Source organism: Gorilla gorilla, chromosome 5, assembly GCF_029281585.2.
Source record: "Gorilla gorilla gorilla isolate KB3781 chromosome 5, NHGRI_mGorGor1-v2.1_pri, whole genome shotgun sequence".
In the NCBI taxonomy this organism is placed as follows: domain Eukaryota; kingdom Metazoa; phylum Chordata; class Mammalia; order Primates; family Hominidae; genus Gorilla; species Gorilla gorilla.
The window spans coordinates 44,189,096-44,215,615 of NC_073229.2; the positions used below are offsets into that span (position 1 = coordinate 44,189,096).

Below are 26,520 nucleotides of genomic sequence, written 5' to 3' on the forward strand. Positions count from 1 at the left end.
AGCAGGGACGGGGGAGGAGAGAGGGGGGAGCGGGGGATATGCTACACACTCTTAAACAATCAGATCTCATAATTAGTCACTCATTCACTATCACAAAAATAGCATTGGCTGGGCATGGTGGCTCACGCCTGTAATCCCAGCACTTTAGGAGGCCGAGGCAGGCAGATCACCTGAGGTCAGGAGTTCAAGACCAGCCTAACATGGTGAAACCCCGTCTCTACTAAAAATACCAAAAAAATTAGCCGGGCTTGGTGGCATATGCCTGTAGTCCCAGCTACTTGGGAGGCTGAGGCAGGAGAATCGGTTGAACCTGGGAGGCAGAGGTTGCAGTGAGCCGAGATCATGCCACTCACTTCACTCCAGCCTAGGCGACAGAGAGAGACTCTGTCTCCAAAAAAATAGCACTGAGGGGATGGTGCTAAACCACTCATGAGAAACCGCCCCCATGATCTAATTACCTCCCAACAGGCTGCACCTCTAACATTAGGGATTACAATTGAACATGGGATTTGGGTGGGGACTCAGATCCAAACTATATCAAATAATATCCAAAGATCACCCACCCCATTTTTTTTCTTTTAATTACAAGGCCTTAACATTAAAGATTTCCCAAATATTTCCTCCTCTTGCAAAAGTACTGTTAATTTAAAGAGTTGGCTTCACTTACCTATATCATTGACCAGGTTACCTTTACAGTAGTAGAAATGAAGTCACCACCCAAACAGGGGCAGAGGGTAGGTAGCCATTGGCACTCTGGCCTTTTGAATAGCTGAACACACGGAGGTTTCTGGAGGGCAGTGCGTGCACAGAGAAAGCTTCGGAGCTGCATGCCCCTTCCCACACATCTTGCCCTGTACATATTTTCCATCTGTCTTTTCATCTGTATACTTTGTAATATCCTTTATAATAAATCAGTAAACATGTATTTGCAGGATAGGGTGGATAAAATCAAGAGTAAAGTCTATTGAAGGAAGGAGGAGGCTTAGTAGCATCAGTCCCCGGATTTAAAAGGGATGTTTGAACGAAACTGGGATTCCAAGAAGAGGAAAGAGAAGACTAAAAAAGGAGCTAAAAGAAATTGCTCGATCTATTTATAAACATTATGATGTATTATGAAAGTAAATACCACTCTAATACTTTCAGAATACATTATAATCCTCCCTGCACTTACTTGCTTAAATCCAGCATCTATTTCTGCAATATTAAAATCCTCCAAAGCATTCTATTTGTTTTAGGGGCAAGTAGGCAGTGGAGAAGCTGTGAGCCTGCATTGCATTCTAGTGTGGGCCACAGAGAAGAGGACTCTCAAGTTGAAGAATGGATGGTATCAGCCAGAAAGAGGAAAATGGGCTTGTTTCTGGAGCTGAGGGGAGAGAAAAGGGGGTCAAATGGGAATTCGCTTGGGGTTATGCATTACATTCAAGTGTGTGTTTAGATACAAGCCTTTACCTCAACACCTTCCTTACCCGCATTCTGAATAGATCTCATGCCAAAGTAAAAATAAAACCAATTCATAATCATTCTATTAAAAATAATAAATATTTAAGAACCTCAGGCAGTTGCTTTACTGATTTAATGTGGAATGTATATCTTAAAATGTATCTCTAAACCTCACCCAGAATAGATGGACTGCCACAGAAATCCCCCTCTGAGAGTAGGGAAAAAGAACAGTCACAGATTATAATCAGCTCTATGACTCCTCTTTCCTTTTTCCCCATGACCTTCCAGGAAAATGGTCACTGGGCACAGTACTGAGCTTGTGGTAGATTCTTAGGAGATACAATGTCCTTCCTTTTTCCCTCCAGCTCCAGCCCCACACACCCCTTAGAAAGAATTTATGTGGGCCAGGCGCGGTGGCTCACGCCTATAATCCCAGCACTTTGGGGAGGCCAAGGCGGGCGGATTGCTTGAGGCCAGGAGTTCTGAGAACAGCCTGGTCAACATGGCAAAACCCTGTCTATACTAAAAATATAAAAATTAGCCAGGCGTGGTGGCACACGTCTGTAGTCCCATCTATTCGGGAGGCTGAGGTTGGGGGATGGCTTGAGCCTGGGAGGCAGAGGTCGCAGTGAGCCAACATCATGCCACTGCACTCCAGCCTGGGCGACAGAACCAGACACTGCCTCAAAAATAAATAAATAAATAAATAAATAAATAAATAAATAAATAAATAAATAAAATAATTTATGTGATAGAGCTAAGAACCTGCCTTTGGCTCCCTGTCCTGGTGGCACCAGCTATAAGGACTGTGCCCCAGAGATAAGGAAATTATCAGTCTCAGTATGTCTGGCCTTATTTCCAAATCTTCTAAAAGACAAGAAATGTTGCATTGCCAATGCTTTACCAAAGCCTGTCTGAGTTACCCAGGCAAAGTAGGTGACACTATGATTTCAAAAGCACTGAAACTAACTGAAGTGTTTGTTAATGTCTGTTTTCATTTTTAATCTAGAAACAAATACCTTTCCACCCTACAACTAAAAATCATACTAAAAATGCACTTACCCCTAAAATAATAATAGCTGACTTCATTTCACACTGCCAAATGCCAGCTCTGGTAGTCACATGTTTCTGGGAGCCTGCCTCTATTTAACAGAAACTATGAGGTAACTAAGCCCAGACATTCAGATTGTGAGAAAAATAACTGAACAACTTCCCTCTTCCCTAATCAATAGCAGCTCTTCCATGCCATTCCTCCACACATCTTGAGTCATGTCTCTTCTGCCTCCAGACAGCACTCATATTTCCTCAAATCCCCCTCTTGCAATAGTCCCTGACAGCCCACTCCCAACTACATACACATTTACTCTTGCGCTCATTGTATTATTTTAAAATGGAAATAACTTATTTTCCTAAAAATACATGAAAGTATATTTTACAAAGTAAAAATGGTCCCAAATCTCATCACTCAAATATGACCAATGCCAATATTTGGGTTTATCCTTTCATTTAAAAAAAATATATATATATGTATGCACACACACACATATATATATATACACACATATATATAATATATGCGCACATATATATATTATATATTTTATATATATATATAATATATATATGTGGTGCCAACAGCTTCCAAGAAAAGGTCAGATGAGCAACAATCATCCATCATAGAAGACTGGCTGACCATGGAGGAGAGCACTGCATATGGATTCCATGCATACTTTAAAGCATTGCTACTCATGCTGATTCTGGACTGTCTTGTTAGAACCACAGAACCTTAGATCCCACTGAGAACTCCTGAATCAGAAACTGCATTTAACAACATGGTGATTCATGTGCACTTTAATGTTTGAGAACAGACTAGATGTATGCTTCAAAATATTATGCATCTACTTGGGATTGAAGATCTTAGTTGAAGTAACAAGAGTCTTTCTAGAGGAATATCTCGCTGGGTGCAGTGGCTCATGCCTGTAATCCCAGCACTTTGGGAGGCTGAGACAGTGGATCACCTCAGGTCAGGAGTTTGACACCAGCCTGGCAAACATGGCAAAACCCCGTCTCTACTAAAAATACAAAAATTAGCCGAGTGTGGTGGCCCATGCCTGTGGTGCCAGCTACTCGGGAGGCTGAGGTAGGAGAATTGCTTGAACCCGGGAGGCAGCGGTAGCAGCAGCCAAGATTGCACCACTGCACTCCAGCCTGGGTGACAGAGTGAGACTCCGTCTCAAGAAAAAAAAAAAGAAAGAACAAGAAATATCTCCAAATTTTGATCATCGTGCAAAATGCATTTATGTAGCGACTGAATATGCATACTCATAGTATTAACAGTAACAAAGTACTTATTATGCGTCAGGTCCTGTATTTTGCGTGCTGTAATTCCTGCCATTTTTCAGACCCCTAGGAGGTAGGTAGGCATCAGTGCAGTCTCCATTTTACAAATAAAGAGTCTGAAGAGCAGAGAGATAAAATGGCTTCTATCACCTGCTAGAGAGTAAGCAGAGATGAGATTTGACTCCAGGCCATCTGACTCCACGGTCCATGCTGTTGGTTAGGTACAAAGTACATTGTCCAGAAAATGACTTTTAAACAATCCTATAAGCTGAGCAAATCTTGTGTTAGTTTACAAAGCAGTATACAACTTAGAACAAGTAGGAGGTAAGAAAGTTAACATAACATCAAGCTACTGCCACAGAAAGACCTTGTACTGGACTGTACAAGAATTTGGCCTCATGTTCTTCTAAGAGAGAGAGGTGAAGGCAGCCACCAGTTCCATTCAAACAGCAAAATAGCAGTGGAAGATAATCAAGTGCCAGGACAGTGGCTTTGGATTGTAATAACCACAGTGAGACACTGTTACATTGTTGTAGTTGTTGAATTGTAGTTCTGGCTGACTAGTTTATTGTTGTTTAAAGCCTTTTAATCCTTTCAAGAGCCTGCTGAAGACTGAATTTTTCTCTCCGTCTGCAGCATTAACTCTCACCTATCGGCTCACTACTCCTGAATCGATGACTCTGGCCCCAACATGGTTTCCAGAATGGCCTTACTTATTCTTCTCCTGAACATCTTCTCTGTGACAAATAATAGGTACCTCAAATTTAAGGGGACCAAAGTACAACTCTAGATTCCCTCTGACCAATTTACACCTTACTTAATCTTTTCCACTCCATTAATGACTCTGTGATCCATTTTCTCGAGCCAAAAATATAGGCATAAGCACTAATTCCTCTTTTTATCTCATTTTCCACCTCCAAACGCCTAGTAAGTCCTGTCAGCTCTACCTTCAAAACATATCCTGGACATGAGCACTTCTTTCCTTCTTTACCACTAGCTCCCTAAGCCATCATCACTTCTTACCTGGATTTTTTATATAGCACCTGCTTGAACCCTTGCCTCTATGGTCAGCTACCCACAAAGACCAGAGTATTGTTTTGCTTCGTTTGGTTTGGTTTGGTTTGGTTTCGTCTGATCTGGCCTGGTTTGGTTTGGTTTGGTTTTGAAATAGAGTCTCACAGCCAGGCGTGGTGGCTCACACCTGAAATCCCAGCACTTTGGGAGGCCAAGGCAGGTGGATCATGAGGTCAAGAGATTGAGACCATTCTGCCCAATATGGTGAAACCACATCTCTACAAAAAATACAAAAATTAGCTGGGCATGGTGGTGTGCGCCTGTAGTCCCAGCTACTCTGAAGGCTGAGGCAGAAGAATCGCTTGAACCAGGGAGGCAGAGGTTGGAGTGAGCCGAGATCATGCCACTGCACTCCAGCCTGGCGACAGAGCAAGAGTCCGTCTCAAAAAAAAAAAAAAAGAATGAAAAAGAAAAAGAAAGAAAGAAATAGAGTCTCACTCTGTCGCCCAGGCTGGCTAATTTTTTTTTTTTTTTAGAGACAGGATCTCCCTATGTTGCCCAGGATGGTCTCGAACTCCTGAGCTCAAGCGATCTGCCCTCCTCAGCCTTCCAAAGTGCTGGGATTACAGGCATGAGCCACTGTGCCCCGCCCAGAGTATTGTTTTCAAAGACAAATCAGATTATGTTATCAAAATTCTCCAATGGCTTCCCAGTGCAGCCTCAGGATTAAACTCTGGCCCAACACCATCTGGTCCTTGGCTATCTCTGCAATTTCATCTCTTTCATTCCCTTATTCCTCCTCTTCAGACACAGAAGCCTTTTGTTGCTCCTTCATTCTCTCCCTAAGTTCTTTGCCCTTGCTCTGCCCTCTGTGTGTCCCCTGGATATGTTTGTCTCGCCCCCCATTTCATTCAGGTTTCTGGTCAAATGATGTCTCTAACCACCCTCTGTAAAATAGCACACCCCCCCCCCCCCCCCCACACACACACACACACTTTTCTACTTTCTGACTCGTCACCCTGCACTACTTTTCTTTTGGGAAAACTCCTGCACAATTACTATTTTTCTTAAAAGTACTTATTAATACTTGAAACTATAAGCATATTTGTTTTTTTTAATAGTCTTTCTTCATCACAGAGGCAAGAATCCACAAAAGCAGAGATTTCCTTTTGTTTGTAAATAAAGTACCTGGCACATATTAGTTGCTCAATAAATATCAACCGACAGATTAAGTTATGAGTGTGCGCAAAGTTCAAGGAAGTTTGAAACTGACCTGGAGGTCAGGGAAAGTATGGTTAAACTACATGAAAGAGATGGCTGCTGGCTGTTTTTCAAACACACGTGTGGACAAACCAAACCCTGCCTCCCAAGTAGGCTTTTATTGACTCAGCCTCTTTGGGAGTCAGAAAGTAATGTATTTTAATGTTGGACATACTTAAACTAAAAAGTCATTCATTGTTTATCTGAAATTCTAATTTAACCATGCATCCTGTATTTCATCTTATTTGAGAGCCCTGAGCCCTTATACCCTCTGGCTGAGTAAACCCCACGCTTCATCAGAAAACAGCTTACCTCAAGAAATTTGTATGAACACCCACTCTCTATCCTCTTCTTATCTTTCACCTGATTTTCAATTTTGTGTCTTACAACTTAGTTTTTCAATTCTTAATTTTGTTTCTTCTCACTATTTAAGATTACTGTGGTAGATGGTTGTACAAATACACCCAATAAACCTTTCCTCCCTGGGCCCCACTCTTGCAGTACCCTCTCCCTACACTGCCTTTAGTTTGGGCCCTGTGACTTGCTTTGGCCAATGTGAGGCAAGCAGAAGTTGGATAAGAACATGGCACTGGGGCAAGACCTCGGGGAACTGCTTTCCCATCACGTCTAGCCTCCTTGGGAATGAAAGACTTTATGAAGAGAGAGGCCTAGCATCTTGGCTGAATGGTGGGCATAAATGAGCCTAGGCAAAGCCAGCCGGAGCGGGGGGTGGGGAGGTGGGGGGTAGGGGAGTGGGGGGTGGGGGGTAAGGGAGTGGGGGGTGGGGGGGTGCGGGGAGTGGGGGGTGGGGGGGTGCGGGGAGTGGGGGGGTGGGGGGAAGTTTCGTTCTTGCTGCCCAGGCTGGAGTGCAATGGCAGTCTCGGCTCACTGCAACCTCCACCTTCCAGGATGAAGCGATTCTCCTGCCTCAGCCTCCCGAGTAGCTGGGATTACAGGTATGCATCACCACGCCTGGCTATTTTTGTATTTTTAGTAGAGATGGGGTTGAAACCCCCGATGTTGGCCAGGCTAGTCTTGAACTCCTGACCTCAGGTGATCCGCCCGCCTTGGCCTCCCAAAGTGCTGGGATTATAGGCGTGAAGCCACCACGTCTGGCCTTCATTTTGCTTTCTACATTTTTAACCATTTATTTAATTGAGACGGAATTTTGCTCTTGTTGCCCAGGCTGGAGTGCAATGGCACGATCTCGGCTCACTGCAACCTCCGCCTCCTGGGTTCAAGCGATTCTCCTGCCTCAGCCTTCCAAGTAGCTGGGATTACAAGCGTGTGCCACCACGCCTGGCTAATTTTTTTTTTTTTTTTTAATTTTTAGTTGAGATGGGTTTTCACCATGCTGGCTAGGCTGGTCTCGAACTCTTGACTTCACGTGATCCACCCGCCTCGGCCTCCCAAAATGGTGGGATTACAGGTGTGAGCCATTGCACCTGGCCATTTTCAACCTTTTATAAAACTATCTAGCCAGGGCAACATAATAACAAAACAATAAAAAAACAGCCAGGCCAGCTGGTGTGTGCCTGTAGTCCTAGCTACTGTAATCCTAGCTCCTGTACTCCTCCTGGGAGTTCGAGGCTACAGTGAGCCAGGATCATGCTGCTACTCTCTAGCGCGGGCAACAGAGCCAGATCCCGTCTCAAAAAATACATACATGTATTGTTTCTAAATTGGGCTTTTCCTCCCCCACTTCTCTTTCTTTAGAGGGCAATTCTATTTTTCACTGGGGAACTAAGCTGGGATTTCTCATGAGGCCTAGAGACTGGAGTTAAAATAACTACTTTATTAGAGGTCTCAGCTTCTCTCCATTTTATTATTATTTTTTAATTTTTTATTCTTTTTTTTAAAAAATAGAATGCTTCGATCGGGCTCAGTGCCTCATGCCTGTCATACCAGCACTTTGGGAGGCTGAGATGAGTGGATCGCCTGAGGTCAGGAGTTCGAGACCAGCCTGACCAACACAGTGAAACCCCTTCTCTACTAAAAATACAAAAATTAGCCGGGCATGGTGGCGGACGCCTGTAATCCCAGCTCCTAGGGAGGCTGAGGCAGGAGAATCGCTTAAACCCGGGAGGAGGAGGTTGCAGTGAGCCGAGATAGCGCCATTGCACTCCAGCCTGGGCAACAAGAGCGAGACTTCGTCTCAAAAAGGAATGCTTCACAAATTTGCCTGTCATCCTTGTGCAAAGGCCATGCTAATCTCTGCATTGCTCCAATTTTAGTGTAAGTGCTTGCCGAAGGGAGCACAGCTCTGTCCATTTTATTTCATGTTTCTTGGGCTCACTGCCCCATTATAGTGTAAGCCCTTCGATGGTGGAGCTTATTCTGTCTGTTTGTTTACTGTTGGATCACCAGCACCTAGAATGCTGCATGGCACATAGTAGGTACCCAATAAATATTTCCTGTATGTTGGATGAATTGCCTCTCTCCTCTCTTGTCTCCAAAGTTGGTATCCACCACTACCCTGTGAAAAGAGCAGAGGTGACTGAATTTTAGAGGCCTTGCAGAGGACTTATTAAACACTTACTGTGGGACTCTATCCTCATAACTTTTTAATTTACTTATTTGTATTTTTAAAATCAACAAATAAAGATATATATATTTATGATGTACAAAATGATGTTTTGTTCTATGTGTACATTGTGGGAAGGTTAAATCAAGCTAATTAACATATCCATTACATCACATACTTATCTTTTTCTTTTTGTGGCAAGAACATTTAAAATCCACTCTCTTAGCAATTTTCAAGTATTCAATAACGTTGTTATTAACTATAGTCACCATGTTGGACATAGCAAAACTTCTGAATCGGTAGGCCTGAGAAGAACAGAATTTGCCTCTAATTGATTCCCTGGAGATGGGGATTTAATGCTTAATTTAAGGGATTAAACATTGTATTCTATCAATTGAACTCACGATGAAAGTATTATAGGTGTCTAAGAAAGCTGTTTCTAATGTCCACAGAAGCAAAATGACTTATCTAAGATTCTCCAGGTAGTGACCAGTTCTAGTTCTGTCTGAAATTCGTACTCAGGTCCCCTGACTTCCAGTCAGTGATATTCCGACCATGGCATCCTGACTGCTAACGCTTGCTAACAAAATTTGAAGTAGGTCACCTCTGACCTTTGTTTATGTTTACAAAAGTTGTTGTGCTCGAGGCCTTCTATCAAGTACCCGCTGCGCCAGGTTTAGTAAAATACATAAGCTACTCCCCATTTTTGTTGTTGTTGTTTTTGCTTTTGCTTTTTAAAGTTTTTATTACAGTATAACATCCACACCGAAAAGTACACAAATCCTCCATAAACTCCGACCGAGAGGCAAGACAAGCCAGCCTTCCCACGCTCCTGTCCCCTCCACCGGCCCTGCCAAGGGTAACCACGTGCTGGGAGATTTGCAGCACAACGCAAAGGAGAAGGACTAGCGAGCACCTTGTTCCAGCAAAAACTGGAGCAAGCCTAAAACTTCCTGGGAGTTAAGTGTAAATTTAAGCCAGGTATTCTAGTAATGTTGAGTTCAACAGGATTGCCATTATTTTAACTAGAATTCAGTTGAGAGCAGAGCGCCATCGCCGTCTTCCGCCTTAGTCACTCGGCCCTGGGCTGGCTCACGCCCGCCCCGCCCCCGCCCCGCCCCGCCCCTCCCACGCCCCCGCCCCCGTCCCGCTCCCCCTACCCCGACCCGCCCTCCCTCGCCCGCCGCCCCACCCGCCGCAGCCCTACCCGCGGAGCCTGGGAGTGACTCGGCGTTCACTCGGGAGACGCCGCTCTGTGGCGCGGACAACCGGTCCTATGCAGCGCCGTCCGAGGCAGTTCGCGGAGTGGCGGCTTACCTTTTAATCCAGGAATGCCCATATCTTGAGAAAAAGAACAAGGGGGTGGGGACATGGTAGGGGGGCGGTTGGTGGATGGGGAACTAATAGCATTTAGATAGAGACAGAAGTAAGTCCTGAGCACAATGTAGTATAAGCGGGTCAGGATGGCCGAGCGGTCTAAGGCGCTGCGTTCAGGTCGCAGTCTCCCCTGGAGGCGTGGGTTCGAATCCCACTCCTGACAGCCGTTAATTTTAGTGTTTAGACACAAATCGAGTTTAAGTTTACGCTACGTTTTCCTACCTGCTCTTTGTGACACGGTCTTCTCTCTTTTTAAAAAATAAATTTTCCGAGTTCCGGAATAAAAGCACTCTTTGTTTTTATTAGCCACTCCAAGGACAGCAAAAAGTACTCTGTACTCCGAAAATAATTTCAGAACCTACCGGTGTTTTGAAATCTCACCTCCTTTTTTCCGTTTCTCCTCTGTCTCTAGTTGTCTTTCCCTCTCCCTCCTTCACAGGCAGAGTTGAATGAATGTTACTCTTCAGTTCATGGCTCATTACATTACTGCAGGGCTCCTCTTTATTTAGTTATAGTTATCTTTTTAATTCCCTTTCTTCAGTCTCATTCCCCACCTCATCCTGACTCCCCGTAAGAAATCACTGCAAGAGTTCCGGTCTGGCAGAGAGCGCGGAGAGACGCAGAGCGCGGCCCGCTCCTCCAGGGCCCTCCAGGCCCTCCGGCCCCGGGTCGGCGGGTGAGCTAGGGGGCGCCCCGGGACAGGCCGCGCCCTCTGCCCTGCAGATACCGGAGGCCTCTGCTGTGGCTGCCCACTGGCTGGGCCCAGGCCTTGAAGCGGTGGCGAACCTCTCTTCCCTACCCTACCTCGGTGACTGATGGCGGCGGCGGCCTCTCCCAGTCCGGACCCTGCCGGCCGTCGGGTCTCCCGGCCCAAGCCTGCCGGGCCTGGACGAAACCCCCGCCGAGCAGCCTGGACGCAGCGCCTTTGGGTGGCGGCGGGAGTAGCGTGCCGGGAAGCATGGCGGCCGCTCGAACGCCGCGCGGCGGAGGGCGTTAGCGCATGGAGGGCCCGGGAAGGCGGCCTAGGGACGCAGGCAGGCTCGGCCGCCTCTTCAGGCCACGGAGCCGCCAGATCTGCGTCCCGGGTGACCACTCTGTCGCCACTGGGCGAGACCTACCTAGTCCTAACGACAACGGACAAAGGCCTTAACAGGCCTGGGAGGTGAGCGAAGTCCCGAACGACGACGGGTGGAACGGTTAGCGGCGATCGGGCGGTTGGTCTTCGTACTACCAGACCTTGCTGTCGGAAGAGAGAAATGGTAGAATGACAGGCCACGTTTGGCCCGTTGGAAATGCCCATCATCCTCTGGGAAGATTCACTGGCCGTTTACGGAAGGCCTGTGTATATAATATGAAAAAGCTGCTCTCAACTCCACCCCAACCTTTTAATAGAAAACATTTGTCACATCTAGCCCTTCTAGATGGAAAGAGGTTGCCGACGTATGATAGAGTTAGAAAGTCACACATCTTGTAAATTCTCATTTGTTTAAAAGAAATCATAGAAAATACATGTCTTCCGGAGTTGACTTTTGGAAACTGGGTTGTGAGACGGCCTCTAGAAGCGATACGTTCACGTTTGTTCAGTGGGTTAGATGACATGGAGCTCGAAGACCTGAGAAGGAAAAAAAGAAGGTTCTATGCTAGACTGGTCATATTTAGAAGACATTTTCATATTCTATCCATTGTTTTGTGTGCATTCGCTTCCTCACTACTACGTATATGGTTGACAATGCTAAGCTTTTTTGAAATGTCTATTCTTTTTAGATATTCTGAAGTGTCTGATATATGTTAAAATTAGAGGTAGTAAAACCACATTTTGTAAATATCTTTTTGTTACAATTCATAGAAATGTTGTTTTTTGGGGGGAATGGCCAAATCACCTGTTGAGTAATACTCATAGTGTTTGTGCAGTGGTTCAGGGGAGGAGAGAGGAGGGGGAGGTGCAGAGAGCTCTATGCCATCCTGCTTACAGCGAGGCAAGATGAATCACTATGTCTGTGCATTTTGTTTTATCTATGTATATAATGTACATAAAGGACAAACAAGTCCTAATTTACAACATCTAGTCTTTCTGGATGTTAAAGAGGTTGCCAGTGTATAACAAAACTAGAGTTAGTAAACTAATATATTTTGTACATTTTGTTTTACAACTCCTAGGAAAGATTGTCTTCTGAAAATTTGAGCATTCTTGCCCACTGGGTTGATGGAGATGGGAAGGGTTCTAGGCCAGAATGTTCACATTTGGAAGACTCTTTCAAATTATAACTGTTGTTACATGTTTGCAGTTTATTCAAGACTGCTGTGTACATAGTGGACAAATTAACTCCTTACTTGAAACATTTAGACTATGTAGATGTTTAGAAGTGCCCGATGTATATTAAATGTAGAGGTAGTAAAATACCCTTTTGTAAATATCTTTTTGCTAAAATTCATAGGAAATACTTTTGGAAGTTGAATTGTGAAGCCACCTTTGTGAGCGGTATATTACTGTCTATACTTGCTCAATGGTTTAGAGGAGGTGGGAGGGAAGAAATTGCAAAAGATAATATGCTAGTGTGTTCATACTTGGACATTTTCAGACACCATTTTTCGGTATGTTTTGTGCATTTTGTTTTGCTCTGTATATAGTGTATATAAAGGACAAATAGTCCTAATTTTTTAACATCTAGAGGTTGCCAGTGTATGACAAAGTAGTAAAATTAGCATATTTTGTATGCTTTGTGTTGAAATTCATAGGAAAACTTGTCTTCTGTAATTGACTTTTGCATAGGAATTTGTTCAGCCATCTCTAAGCATTACACATGCGTGTACTTGTCCACTGAATTGAAGGCAGAGAAGGAAGAGAAGAGGGAATGATTCAAGGCCAAAATGGTCACATTTAGAAGATACCTTAGATGATAACCATTGTTATGTGTGTGCAGTTTTATTTAAGTGCCGTGTACATGGTGGACAAGCTATGAAACATCTAGTTGTTAGATATTTGGAAGTGCTTGATGTATTTTAAAGTAGTAGTAGTAGAATAACACTTTTTGTAAATAGCTTTTAAAAACTGATGGGAAATGCTGTTTGGAAGTGGATTTGTTGAACCACCTGGGAGGTGGGAGGGAAAAAATTGCAAAAGGTGTTTTGCCATTGTTTATTAGAAAATTTCAGCTTAATCCATTGCCTATATGTTACAAGCATTTCATTTAACTTTGCTATACTGTATATATTGTGTATATACTGGACAAATGAGTCCTGATTTTATAATATCTAGTCTGTAGCTATTAAAGAGGTTGCCAGTGTATGACAAAAGTAGTTAGTAAACTAACGCATTTTGTACACTTTGTTAAAATTCATAGAGAGGCTGTCTTCTGAAAAGGACTTTTTGGAAGTGAAATGATAACATCAGCTCGAAGTGACACATGTGCTTATATCCACCAGGTTGGTGGTGGAGAGGAGTTGGAAGGAATGTTCCAGAATATTCTAGACCAGAATGTTCCTATTTAGAAGACACTTTCAGATATAACCATTGTTACATGTGTGTAGTTTATTTGACAGTGCTATGTATATAGTGGACACACTTAAGTCCTTATTTGAAATATCTAGTCTTTCTAGATGTTTAGAAGTGCACAAAGCATGTTAAAAGTAGAGGTAGTAAGTAACACATTTTGTAGTTATCATTTTGATATGAAATATTGTCTTGGAAATTGATCAATTCTCTGAGAAGTACACGTTATGATATTTGTGCTGGTTCAGGGGGAAGGAGGAGCACAAAGTTCAAAGGGCTTTCTACCAGTGTCCAGTGTGTTTATGATGAGGCACATTGACCATTGTCCCTTATGTCTGCATTTTCGTTTACTGTGCTATGTATATAAGCAGACATAGGAGTCCTAATTTACATCTAGTCGATGTTAAAGAGGTTGCCAGTGTATGGCAAAAGTAGAGTCAGTAAACTAATACACTGAGTACACTTTGTGTTAAAATTCATAAGGAACACTTCTTAAAAACAGAAGTAAAATTGTTAAACGCCCCCCGCCCCCAAGCATTACAGATGGCTTATAGCTGTCAACGGGGTTGGTAGAGGTCAGAAAGGGAAGTGTTCTAGGCCAGAATGTTCCTATTTAGAAGACACTCAAATTATAGTCTATGTTATGTATATATGCCATTTATTCAATACTACTGTGTATATAATGGAAAACTTAAGTGCAGTTTGAAACATCTAGTCTTTCTAGGTGTTTAAAAGTGCACAATGGTCAGGTGCGGTGGCTCACTCCTGTAATCCTGGCACTTTGGGAGGCTGAGGTGGGCAGATCACGAAGTCAAGGGATCGAGACCATCTTGGCCAACATGGTGAAACCCCATCTCTACAAAAAATACAAAAATTAGCTGGTCGTGGTGGCACGTTCCTGTAGTCCCAGCTACTCGGGAGGCTGAGGCAGGAGAATCGCTTGAGCCCGGGAGACAGAGGTTGCAGTGAGCCGAGACCACACCACTGCACTCCAGCATGGCGACAGAGGAAGACTGCATCTCAAAAAAAAAAAAAAAATTCCACAACATAGATTAAAAGTAGAGGGCTAAAGTAACACCCCTCTAAGCATTTGTTTTCAGTACTTCCTAGGAGTGGTTGCATTTGGGAATGGAATTGTTAAAACTTGATGCTTAGGAGCGTATGCTGACTATTCACTGTGTGGTGGGCTGGGGAGGAGGAGGAGGTATGCAGGGAGAAGGGTTCTGTGCCCCTGAGTTAGATTAGTTCAGATGGTCTAACCATTGCTCTATATATGCATTTTATTGTGTTAATATTGTGTATTAAAGGATAATCAAGCCTTAATGCTCAAAGTATGTTAAAAATAGGTGTAGTGAGTCAGTCCCTTTGTGAATGTCCTATTGTTAGTTTTTAGGAAGGCCTGTCTTCTGGGAGTGACCTTTATTAGTCCACTTCTTGGAGCTAGACGTCCTATACTTAGTCACTGGGGATGGTGGAAGAGGGAGAAGAGGAAGGGCGAAGGGAAGGGCTCTTTGCTAGTATCTCCATTTCTAGAAGATGGTTTTAGATGATAACCACAGGTCTATATGAGCATTTTTAGTAAAGTGCCTGTGTTTATTGTGGACAGAGTTTATCATTTTGCAACATCTAACCTTTATGAATGTCTGAGGTGACAATGTATGATAAAAACTAGAGCTAGTGGGCCAGGCGCGGTGGCTCATGCCTGTAATCCCAACATTTTGGGAAGCTGAGGCAGGCGGATCACAAGTTCAAGAGATCGAGACCATCCTGGTCAACATGGTGAAACCCCATCTCTACTAAAAATACAAAAATTAGCTGGGCGTGGTGGCACGTGCCTGTAGTCCCAGCTTCTCAGGAGGCTGAGGCAGGAGAATCACTTGAACCTGGGAGGCGGAGGTTGCAGTGAGCCAATATTGCGCCACTGCACTCCAGCCTGGGCAACACAGCAAGACTCCATCTCAAAAAAAAAAAAAAAACTAGAGCTAGTGAATTAGCCAATTTGTAAATACCTTTGTTATAATTGATAGAAAAGATGCATCTTGGACATGGAATTGTTAAACCGCCTCTGAGCAGTATATGTCAGGACTTGTTCATTAGGTTGGCAGCAGAGGGGCAGAAGGAAGTATACAGGGAGAGATGTATGCAGATGTGTCCATATGTGTCCATATTTACATTTTGATGATAGCCATTGATGTATGCATCTCTTTTGGCTGTACTATAGGAATACATTAAGTAATTCAATGGAAATATACCTTGCTAATATTATAATGGTATAGCTCTGCTAATGAACTCTCTTAGAAACATTATACTTAGTGTATTCTGTTGCTGTATGTTTCATTTTAATTGAGCTTTAAGGGAATGCAGCATTTAAATCAGAACTCTGCCAATGCTTTTATCTAGAGGCGTGTTGTCATTTTTGTCTTCTATGAAATTTTTGTCCCAAGAAAGGTAGGACTACATTTTTTTTTAACAGATTAAGTTGGTGTAGTGTATTCTTGTTTATCAAAATACTCATAAAGCTTTGGGATTTTGAACTGGTAAATATTCATGATGTGTCAAAAATCATGATACATACTGTACAATCTCAGTCCCATAAGATGGGATGTTGTGCCTACACACACACAGGACCTAGAAGAACATGTCAAACTGTAAACTGCTTGTGATTGTAAATGACTTTGTTCTTTGCTTCTTGTGATTTTCAGTTTCCTATAATGCACATATTAACATATTAACTTTTTAAAATAAAGGTTATTTTAAAAGCCTGTTTAAAAAAAAAGAAATCACTGGAAAAGGCATCCTTTTCTTTCTATATGCTTTTATAGAACAGGTACGATTGGTTTGGGTGAATGTGTTTTTATTTTACGTAGGTGGTACTGCGTCATAGATCTCTTTCTTATTCCATTGGTACCGCAGTTTTGAGCTATGTTGCTGTGTGCACATCTAAACCAACTATTTTCATTGCCACATAGAGGTCTGCAATGTGAAGTCACCTACTCTTCCACTTTGCCACTACAAATGAGGGTTCCATCAATGAACATCTTCCTATATTTCAATTATGAGGCTGTGTAAGATTTTCCTTGAGATACAGCAGGAACACATTGCAGGTCATGAGATCCGACAATCTACTAATTTTGCAGTTCAGAACAGGACCTAGGACCCAGGGAGCATGATGTATACACACAGAAGTTCATGTTTAATGACATCTCCAGAAATATTCCTCAGATTGAAGTTTCCTAATGTCTAGCCTGATCATCTTGAGCATTAATAGCTACTGTTAGAAACATGAATAGGCAATGTTTCTATTTTGAGCTCATAATTTACTGCAAAGCCTCAATTAATCAAAAACCTCAGATGACTGGAATTTTCTCTTCATTATTCCTTTTTAAAAAAGAAATTCATCTAATTACCGAGTTACCAAAGCAGAATACAGAGTGAATCTGTTTCATGATCATTGATATTCAAAATTTTTCTGCCCTCTTTCTCTCCTAAAACACTCAAACTTCACAAAAAGATTCAAGCATGCACTAAAAGAAAAATGAATTGATATGTGTTAGAAATATCATCATCAGCAAGGCTAGAAAAGAACAAAGGTCCCCCTTATTGCCCAAGTATTCACTCCACATATTCACTCCATTTCTGCCTACCCTGACATTCTGATCAAACATGGCTTTGAATCCCTCCTTCAGAGGTGGCAACATAAGAGAAAGGAGGAAATGGCAAATAGGTGTACCCCCTAGGGTAGCAGAAAAAACACTTAAAGGTGCTTGGAAGGCCAGCAGATTAGTCGAATTCAATTCAGGCTGCCTAGGCCCATCTCTGGACATTGCCACTTGCCAGCTACTTACCTTCCAGGAAAGTGACTTTGCATCCTTGTGCCTCAGTGCCCTTCTCTTTAAAATGGAGGAAATAACTGCACCTTTCCTCATAACTATGCAGTAAGGATTGCATGACTTGGAAGATGTAAAAAGCTTAGAAGAGTGTCTGGCAAACAACAAATGCCTAATACATTGTATTTTTTTTTTCATAGTTGAGTACCTGCTTGTATTAGGGTCCTTCAGAAATACCGAACTAATAGTCTATCTATCTATTAACTATGTATGTATGTGTTTATGTATCTATCTATCTATGCCTGTCTATCGAGAGAGAGACGGTAATTTATGATAAGGAATTGGTTCATACAATTATGGAGGAGGCTGAGAAGTCCCACAATCTGCCATCTGCTAGCTGGAGCCCCAGAAAAACAGGTAGTATAATTCAGTCTGGGTCTCAATCAGGCCTGAAAGCCCCGGGAGTCAACGAAGTAAATCCCAGTCCAAGAGCAAGAGGAAAAAAAATGAGATGTAAATCAGTGAGGTAGGGGGAGAAGAGGTGAATTCCTCCTTCCTCAACCTTTGTTCTATTAAGGCCCTTAACAAATGGGAGGGATCATACCCAGGAGGGCAATTTGCTTTACTGAGTCCCTGATTCAAATGATAATCTCATCCAGAAACACCCTGAGATAAGGTCTCGCTCTGTCACCTAGGCTAGAGTGCAGTGGCACAACCAGGGCTCGCTGCAGCCTCGATCTTCTGGGCTCAAGCATTCCTCCCACCTCAGTCTTATGAGTAGCTGGGACTACAGGTGCGTACCACCACACCTGGCTAATTTTTAATTTTTTTTTTTTGTAGCGACATGAGGGCCTCACTATGTTGGCCAGGCTGGCCTCAAACTCCTGGGCTCAAGCGATCCTCCTACCTCGGCCTCCCAAAGTGCTGGGAGTACGGGCATGAACCACCAAGCCCAGCCAGAAACAATGTGTAATCTGAGTATCTAATGAACCACTCTAATTGACACATAATATTAATCATCACACTGCTGTTGGCCAGGCCCTGTGCTGGTCTCTGGAGATACAGCAGTGAAGAGGACAGGCACAGCCCTTGCCTTGAGAAGTAAACAGGCTAGCTCAGACAGATATGAAGCAAGTAGATGAGCATCGCTACTCAGAATGCAATGGGAAACACAGTCCCTTCTAGCTCCACCTGCCCATAGGAGAACCTCAGCAGCTGAGCTAGAGACCCTACTTAATCCACAACTTGTAAATTCAAATGCTATCCAAACTGCTTTGGTAAGGCATTGTCTTTTTAAAAGAAAGCATGAAACACCTGACACTTATCAACTGCCAAGTCAAATGTTCTCTGGCTATCTCCAGACAAAAAACAGTTTTAAGACTTGCACATACCCTCACCTAACTGCTTTCCACTTATTTGAACTGAGCATTCTCTTCCTCACCTTTAGTTACACACTGTTCCCTTTGCCCAGGGCATCTATTCTACTCCTCCCACGTCTATCCTCTTTCCTTGACAAGTTCTGTGTTTCCCTCATGGCTCAGTGTGGGTATCACTTCTTCCATAAAGTCTTCCTTCCACCTTCGCCCAATCAGGGTTTTTGTTTGTCTGTTTTTCTGTTTTGTTTTGTTTTTTTCAGCCTCAACCTCCTGAGCTCAAGAGATCCTTCCGCCTCAGCCTCCCGAGTAGCTATGGCTACAGGTACACACCGTTATGCCAGGCTAATTTATTTTATGTAGAGATGTGGTCTCGCTATGGACTATGTTGCCCAAGCTGGTCTTCAGCTCCTGGCTTCAAGTGATCCTCCTACCTTAGCATCCCAAAGTGCTGAGATTACAGAGGTGATCCCCACTGCACCCAGCCCCACACAGACAGGTTTGTTTTCAAATGAGGCTGCAGGCCTGCGCAGTGACCCATGCCTGGAATCCCAACACTTTGGAAGACCTAGGCCAGAGTATGTCTGGAGCCCAGGAGTTGGAGAACAGCCTGGACAATATTATGAAACCCTGTCTCTACAAACAAAACACAAAAATCACCTGGACGTGGTGGCAGACCCATAGTGGCACAAACTGGTAGGCCTAGCTACTCAAGGAGGCTGAAGCAGCAGGATTCCTTGAGCCCAGGAGTTCAAGACTGCAGTGAGTTAGGATTGTGCTATTGCACCCCAGCCTGGGCAACTGAGCCAGACTCTGTCCCTAAAAAAAATAAATAAATAAGCAAATGTGGGGCCAAGCGTGGTGGCTCACACCTGTAATCCCAGCACTTTGGGAGGCCGAGGCAGGTGGATCACTTGAGGTCAGGAATTCGAGACAAGCCTGGCCAACATGGTGAAGCCCGTCTCTACTAAAAATACAAAAAGTAGCCGGGCGTGGTGGTGGGTGCCTGTAGTCCCAGCTACTCGGGAGGCTGAGGCAGGAGATTCGTTGAACCCAGGAGGCAGAGGTAGCAGTGAGCCAAGATTGCGCCATTGCACTCCGGCCTGGGCAACAGAGCGAGACTCCATCTCTAAATAAATAAATAAATAAATAAATAAATAAATAGGCAAGTGTGGCTCAAAGCACCCTGTACTCCCAATAGTATTACATCCCACTATACTATAACTGCCATTAAATTGTTTTCCCTTCCCATCAGCCTCTTCACCCATGTGTGATTAGCATGGTAACTGCCACATAGTAATTGGCCATTGACAAATAGCCACTCACTAGACAAACAAGCATCTGATTGCAAACCATTTCCACTTTTACACATTAATTGTTTCCATGATGTATCCATATATGGAGAACTAGGAAGACATAGGCTTTTGGGAAAGATGGTGAGACTCATCACCTGGAATATTCAATAGCTTCAGTAGCCAGTACCACTACTGCCAACTCAGTGTACAGACCATGCAATCTGTTGAGGGCCACTTGGCCACAAGCCTCCTATAAAGGTATTTCTGGAGCTGATGGAGCAGGAGAGTGGAAATGAGGCAGGATTGGTAAGGGGATGAATTAGTGATTTAGTGTTGACATCTGCACCAGTGACCCAGCCTGTCTTATCATTTGAGGGAAGTTTGTATCTGGGCCTAGGGAAAAAGAACAGAAGATAGAAGGCTCTAGTGAAAAAAAAGAAGGGTCTGCCTTTCCATTGCTGCTTGATGTTTATAAAGAAAAGTGGGGAATTGGCCGGGGGCGGTGGCTCACACCTGTAATCCCAGCACTTTGGGAGGCCGAGGTGGGCAGATCACCTGAGGTCAGGAGTTCGAGACTAGCCTGACCAGCATGGTGAAACCCCGTCTCTACTAAAAATACAAAAATTAGCCGGGCATAATAGTGGGCGCCTGTAATCCCAACTACTCGGGAGGCTGAGGCAGGAGAATTGCTTGAACCCTGGAAGCAGAGGTTGCAGTGAGCCAAGATCACACCACTGCACTCCAGTCTGGGTGACAGAGCGAGGCTCCGCCTCAAAAAAAAAAAAACAACAACAAAAAAGAAAAGTGGGGAATTAAGCTGCAGAATGGGAGTAGAAAGTCTCCATAAAAGTAGAGTTGCTTCTGAGCTGTTCCTCCAAGTGTTGGGATTTTGTCTCCAGAGCTAGAACAGGAAATCATATTGCAAGCCTTGACAATCTACATAAAATAACATGCTCTGAAAGCAAAAGCCAGAGAAGTGGAACTTTCTGTGCCAGGTGAGCTGTGGGCTGGGTCTTGGGAGATGGGTGAGAGGGTTGGTAATAGTTACAGTGAACTTCCATTTCCTTGGTCTTGTGTTTCTATGTGGAGAACTTCTGCTAAGAGTAAAACTGACTTCTTTCCTACTTCTCAATTTCTCTTTCTTCCTCTTGGAGAGTTTGGGAGAAGGCATCTCAACCCTTCCTGGACTTCTTCAAGTCAGCCTGTTCTAGTGGGCCCCATAAGCAAATGGAGGCTTCTCTGACAGCTTCTTTTCTCAAGTCTTGGTGACAAATATTTGTTTTTGCTTTGATTTGTTCCTTTACAAAAAACTCTGAGTACAATGCAATCTTTTTAAATAGCGAATCACAGCTTGTTTTATGTGGCCAGATCTTACTATTTGCTGTGAATTTTCAGAGATGCTACAGCCTTCTCAACAACAGATTATGAATCATTCCAAAGATTGACCTTCTAAAAACATTACCTGCAGATTCTGACAATGAATCTGTTTAGGATTTCCCCAGGAAAGAAAATAGAATGACTAGAGATTATGATGTTGCTTGTAGTTTAAATTTGGTGTTTGCCTTCTGCTTTCCCTGGTTCCTCTCGTACATGTTGTAAGATATAACATGTGGAAGAAAAGTGTAAGAAAAGCAAGAAATTCAGAATTTCATTATTCTGAAAGCCAAATTTATCTTTGCTTCTTTTTTGTAAACAAGGAGGTTTCACACCGGACCCATATAAAACACTTTGATGGAGCCCCATAGGGGAAAATAACCTTTTCACGCTGTACTTCAACGGTTCCGTGGGTACTTTGAATGCAGGAAAACTACAACAGGCCCCGCTGGGATTCGAACCCAGGATCTCCTGTTTACTAGACAGGCGCTTTAACCAGCTAAGCCACGGAGCCACCGTGTCTGTGGTAGTACAAATGAGCATAGAAAAGAGATGATTTTTGCCTTTGTTCTGTGCATTGATGCACTTTCTTGTTACTGAGGTTTGAAAGTAGCCACACGCTTCTTCAGACACTGAAGATTAACCTTGGCTTCGCCCCAAAAGACCTAAGAAACCGCTCAGCTGCAGGATAACGAAGTTTTTCGCGTGGGGGAGGTGGGGGGTGAGGGAAAGGCTGGCGATAGCCTGACCCCCGCCCCGAGGCGAACAGGAGAGTCCTCCGAGAAACTGCCTCAAATAGCAAGCAGCTCATCCTAACGTGGGTAAAGTATGACCTCGGGCTTCAGGGAGAACAGGGTAGGAGAGCGGGTAGCCAGCCACATTTACAGAACACTCCTCCGAGTCGTGTAATGCATTTACACCAGAACACTTACGGCACCAAGAACTGATCTAGCAGGAAGCAAGCTATTTGTTTCTTATTTCATGGCTTTTAAATTAAACTGGAATTAGATTAAAATTCCAGTCATTCCTTACCCCATTTCTTTCCGTTAAAATTGGGCTCCACCTACCTGCTTCTTGCTTATTAAAGATTAACTAATGGGGTTCCAGAGTTGCTTCTTAAAAATGCAAGATTTAAGAATTAACAACTTAATCTTGGAAAGAGATAAAGAAGTCCCCTTCCCGGTATAGCTACACAGAAAGAAAAGCTTTCTTGTCCTAATACTTGTCCAAAGGATCTGATTTGATGTGTCAAATCAGCATTATATATATATGTGTGTGTGTGTGTGTGTGTATGTGTATATATATATATTATATATATATATATAGAGAGAGAGAGAGAGAGAGAAAATTTCTATATTGTCATGGGGGCTTATGTGTTTCCAACTTATTCTGTTCTCTATTAAAAATAAATCTGATCTTGGGAGTATAATTTGAATAAAGGGGTTTAATGAAATTCTGAAGAGTATACAAATTGTTGGCACAGCTGTGAAAGTAACTTCCCAAATGAAACCTGTAATTATGTTTGGCTGTTTTACTTGAAATCTGTTGTCCTGGTGATTATGCTGAAACAGACATTTCAGTATTCCTTAGCTGTATCAATATTTGAAGGATTTCTCTGTCACAGTCTAAGGCAGACATTGGCATGTACCTTTGCCTATGTATGTGATGGGGGGAACAGTAAAAGGTCACGCCGACTAGAGTTTTCATTTTTATAAAAAGATGCAAGTCGGCCGGGCGCAGTGGCTCACGCCTGTAATTCCAGCACTTTGGGAGGCCGAGGCGGGCGGATCACGAGGTCAGGAGATCGAGACCATCCTGGCTAACACGGTGAAACCCCATCTCTACTAAAAATACAAAAAAATTAGCCAGGTGTGGTGGTGGGCGCCTGTAGTCCCAGTTACTCGGGAGGCTGAGCCAGGAGAATGGCGTGAACCCGGGAGGCAGAGCTTGCAGTGAGCTGAGGTCGCGCCACTGCACTCCAGCCTGGGCGACAGAGCGAGACTCCGTCTCAAAGAAAAAAAAAAGATGCAAGTCTATGAACTCAGCACTCACTTTGATTGAGACTCATGAAATAAGCACTTATTACTTTATTATTATAAGATTAGCCATCATATTATTAGTGTGCTTGGAGCCAATATAATCATCATAAATAGCACAGTCACACCTAATATGGCTTTAACCCAACTGTGGCAGGCCCCAGACAGCAGAGCCAATAGTATTTTATTTTGGTTTTTCCTTTGACTGGCAGCTGATGAAGTTTGCACAGAATTTCTAGAATGTCAAAGGAATTGTTTAGCCAGAGATGAGCCTTGGAAGCAAATTGAGACTTTGAGCAATCATTTACAGAACTCTTGGTGTGAACCATATCTTCTATTCAGTTCCGACTGTGATTAGGAACCATGGAACCCTCACATTGGCTCCGCTCCACACATCTGAAATTGGAGAGGATGCAGGTGGCTGTGTCACAGACTGCCGACAGTCATGTAAAACAATGTGAGAGAGGCAGATGGTGTAGTTTTCCATGTGCCTGGGAGTGAAACTAAAAAAAACTGCACTGAAACAGAGAAGAGACCACCACTGTCATAGTTGTATGTGTCAACTTAGGCTACCCAGTTATTCAATTAAACACTAACCTACATGTTTCTGTGAAGTTATCTTGTAAATGTGGTTAACAATCAGTTAACCTTAAAAAAAGATTCTCCCTTATGTAGATAGGCCTTATCCAATCAGTTAAAAGGCTTTGAGAGCAAAACAAAGACCTCCCTAAGGAAGAAGAAATTCTGTTTCAAGACTTCAGCATCAGCTTCTGCCTGAGAGTTTCCAGCCTGCCCTTCAACCCTACAGGTTTCAGACTTGCCAGTCCTCACCCTAGATATATATAGATATATATGTAGATTTATATATCTGGACTCTTTCACCGATATATGCTGAAGAAAAGACTGGAAGTTGAAACTGGAACTGTCAGAAAAGATGTAGAAAGATTTCCAAGAGCAAAGCAAAAGCATTTCTTTTTCTTTTTTTTTTTTTTTTTGAGACAGAGTTTTGCTCTTATTGCCTGGGCTGGAGTGCAATGGGCGCGATCTCGGTTCACTGCAACCTCCGCCTCCCGGGTTCAACTAATTCACCTGCCTCAGCCTCCCGAGTAGCTGGTACCCACGCCCGGCTAATTTTTTGTATTTTTAGTAGAGACGGGGTTTTACCATGTTGGGCAGGCTGGTCTCGATTTCCTTACCTCGTGATCCGCCCACCCCGGCCTCCCAAAGTGCTGGGATTACAGGCGTGAGCCACCGCGCCCAGCTGAAAGCATTTATTGTAGTGAATATGGCTAAGAAATTTGAGGCACCCAAGGGAGGTCTTCAAAGCCTGCAAAACACAGATAAATTTTTATAGACAAACACTAAGGAGACTGAATGTGGACAGAGCCTACAGCCAGCTGGGTTAAAGCTCATTTTTAAGGTGCTAGGTGGGACCTGTAACTTCCAGGGATGCTCTAGCCTGACCAACATGGAGAAACCCCGTCTCTACTAAAAATACAAAATTAGCCAGGCGTGGTGGCGCATGCCTGTAATCCCAGCTACTTGAGAGGCTGAGGCAGGAGAATCGCTTGAATCCGGGAGGCAGAGGTTGCGGTGAGCCGAGATCGCGCCATTGCACTCCAGCCTGGGCAATAAGAGCAAAATTCTGTCTCCAAAAAAAAAAAAAAAAAAGTTTTGGTAACCTATTTTAACATAATTAGTTTTCTTTTGAAATCTTACATATTTATCTTTTCTTTCGTGTATTTAAAAGTATTATTCTGAGACAGAGTCCTGAATCACCAAGCTGCCCTTGGGGTCCATAGTACAAAACCTAACGAGAAGATCCCTATGCTATTGCCTAGGGAGGAATCCATAACCTAGGTCTACCTTAATATTTATGCAGAAAGAGCAAAATATTTTTTGTAACGGCTGTTGAAACCTTATGAACTGAAAACAAATATTTTCTAATCTCAACGTGTATATTCTCAATATCAGGCAGTTTTACTTCTGTTTAGTAGACCTCAACTTATTTAAAATGCTCACCAGGCATGGGGATGATTTATTCTCAGAAATATGGACAAACTAAAACACACACATATGAGACGTCTGTTTGCTTTCAAAGTGAAAAAGTGAACATTCATATGTGTGTCCGGGTTGATGATGCTCCTTATAAAGCTGTCAAATTCTGAGATCAAGGCCCTGCAGTAGAAGCAGCATGCAGTGAGGAGGCCTAGCACAGTTTCGCTTAGTAAAATATATGAAGAAAAAAAAAAAAAGAAAAGACCCACAGAGAGACAAACAAAAACTCAGACCACGTCACCGTACAACGGCTTCCAGTTTCCTACAGAATACCAGCCAGAGTCCTTACAAGAGCCTGTAAAGCTGGAGGTGGTCTCCCAGGATCTCCTCTTCCTCTCCACTGAGCACCGGCCTCCTCAACATAACTCCCAAGCCTGCTTCCACCTCCAGGCCTTTTCCCTAGCGATTTTTCCCTGTTCCAGATCACTCATTTCCCCTGATATCAGCATTTATCCCTCATTCATCACTTTCACTGCTGGCCTTTCCTATCCTCTTTCCCTGTTTTATTATTATTTTTCTCCAATCGCTTATCACTATTATTTTGTTTATTTAATGCTTTATAATCCGCTTCCGCCACTGCCATGTAATCTTGAGGGCAAGGGTCTCTCATGTTTTCTTCACCGTTATCTGCAGTGCCTTGAACACTAATACTGGTTGAATGAACGAACGCATTAATGGAGCAGTGATATTGGGGCAGAGAGGATGCAGGGCTTGCTTTTCACCGCCATTTTTCAGCCGGCAGAGACAGACCGAGAAAGGAATGAAGGCTACGGGGCGTGTGCAGAAATAGCTACCACGGAGTCCATGCGCTGCGAGCCTGGACCAGCGGGCAAACGCGGCTTACAGGCCTTCACCCAGACATTACGGGTACAACCTAGTTTCTTATGAAATACCTCGCCCCTAAAACACGCGCGGGGCCAGTGGCGCAATGGATAACGCGTCTGACTACGGATCAGAAGATTCCAGGTTCGACTCCTGGCTGGCTCGGCATAAGCAGGCTCATTTTACAACTTTCTGACTCCGCAGGAGTAAGGAAATTCCTGCAAGGTAAATATGCCTGAAGTCTCAGAAGCAAGAGGGGCACCTCACGACAACATATGGGGTTATCATTT

General features: G+C 43.5%; 4 non-coding genes across 4 annotated transcripts; 2 read left to right on the forward strand and 2 right to left on the reverse strand.

Annotated features, from left to right (window-relative positions):
• Positions 1–8,211: 8,211 nt before the first annotated feature.
• LOC115935109 (U6 spliceosomal RNA) lies at positions 8,212–8,313 on the reverse strand. Its single transcript, XR_004070819.1, has one exon. It is a non-coding gene; the product is annotated as a U6 spliceosomal RNA (small nuclear RNA).
• Positions 8,314–10,035: 1,722 nt separating this feature from the next.
• TRNAL-CAG (transfer RNA leucine (anticodon CAG)) lies at positions 10,036–10,118 on the forward strand. Its single transcript has one exon. It is a non-coding gene; the product is annotated as a tRNA-Leu (tRNA).
• An 11,636-nt stretch (positions 10,119–21,754) lies between these two features.
• On the reverse strand, positions 21,755–21,828 carry TRNAT-AGU (transfer RNA threonine (anticodon AGU)). Its single transcript has one exon. It is a non-coding gene; the product is annotated as a tRNA-Thr (tRNA).
• Positions 21,829–26,322: 4,494 nt separating this feature from the next.
• Positions 26,323–26,395, forward strand: TRNAR-ACG (transfer RNA arginine (anticodon ACG)). Its single transcript has one exon. It is a non-coding gene; the product is annotated as a tRNA-Arg (tRNA).
• The last annotated feature ends 125 nt before the right edge of the window (positions 26,396–26,520 follow it).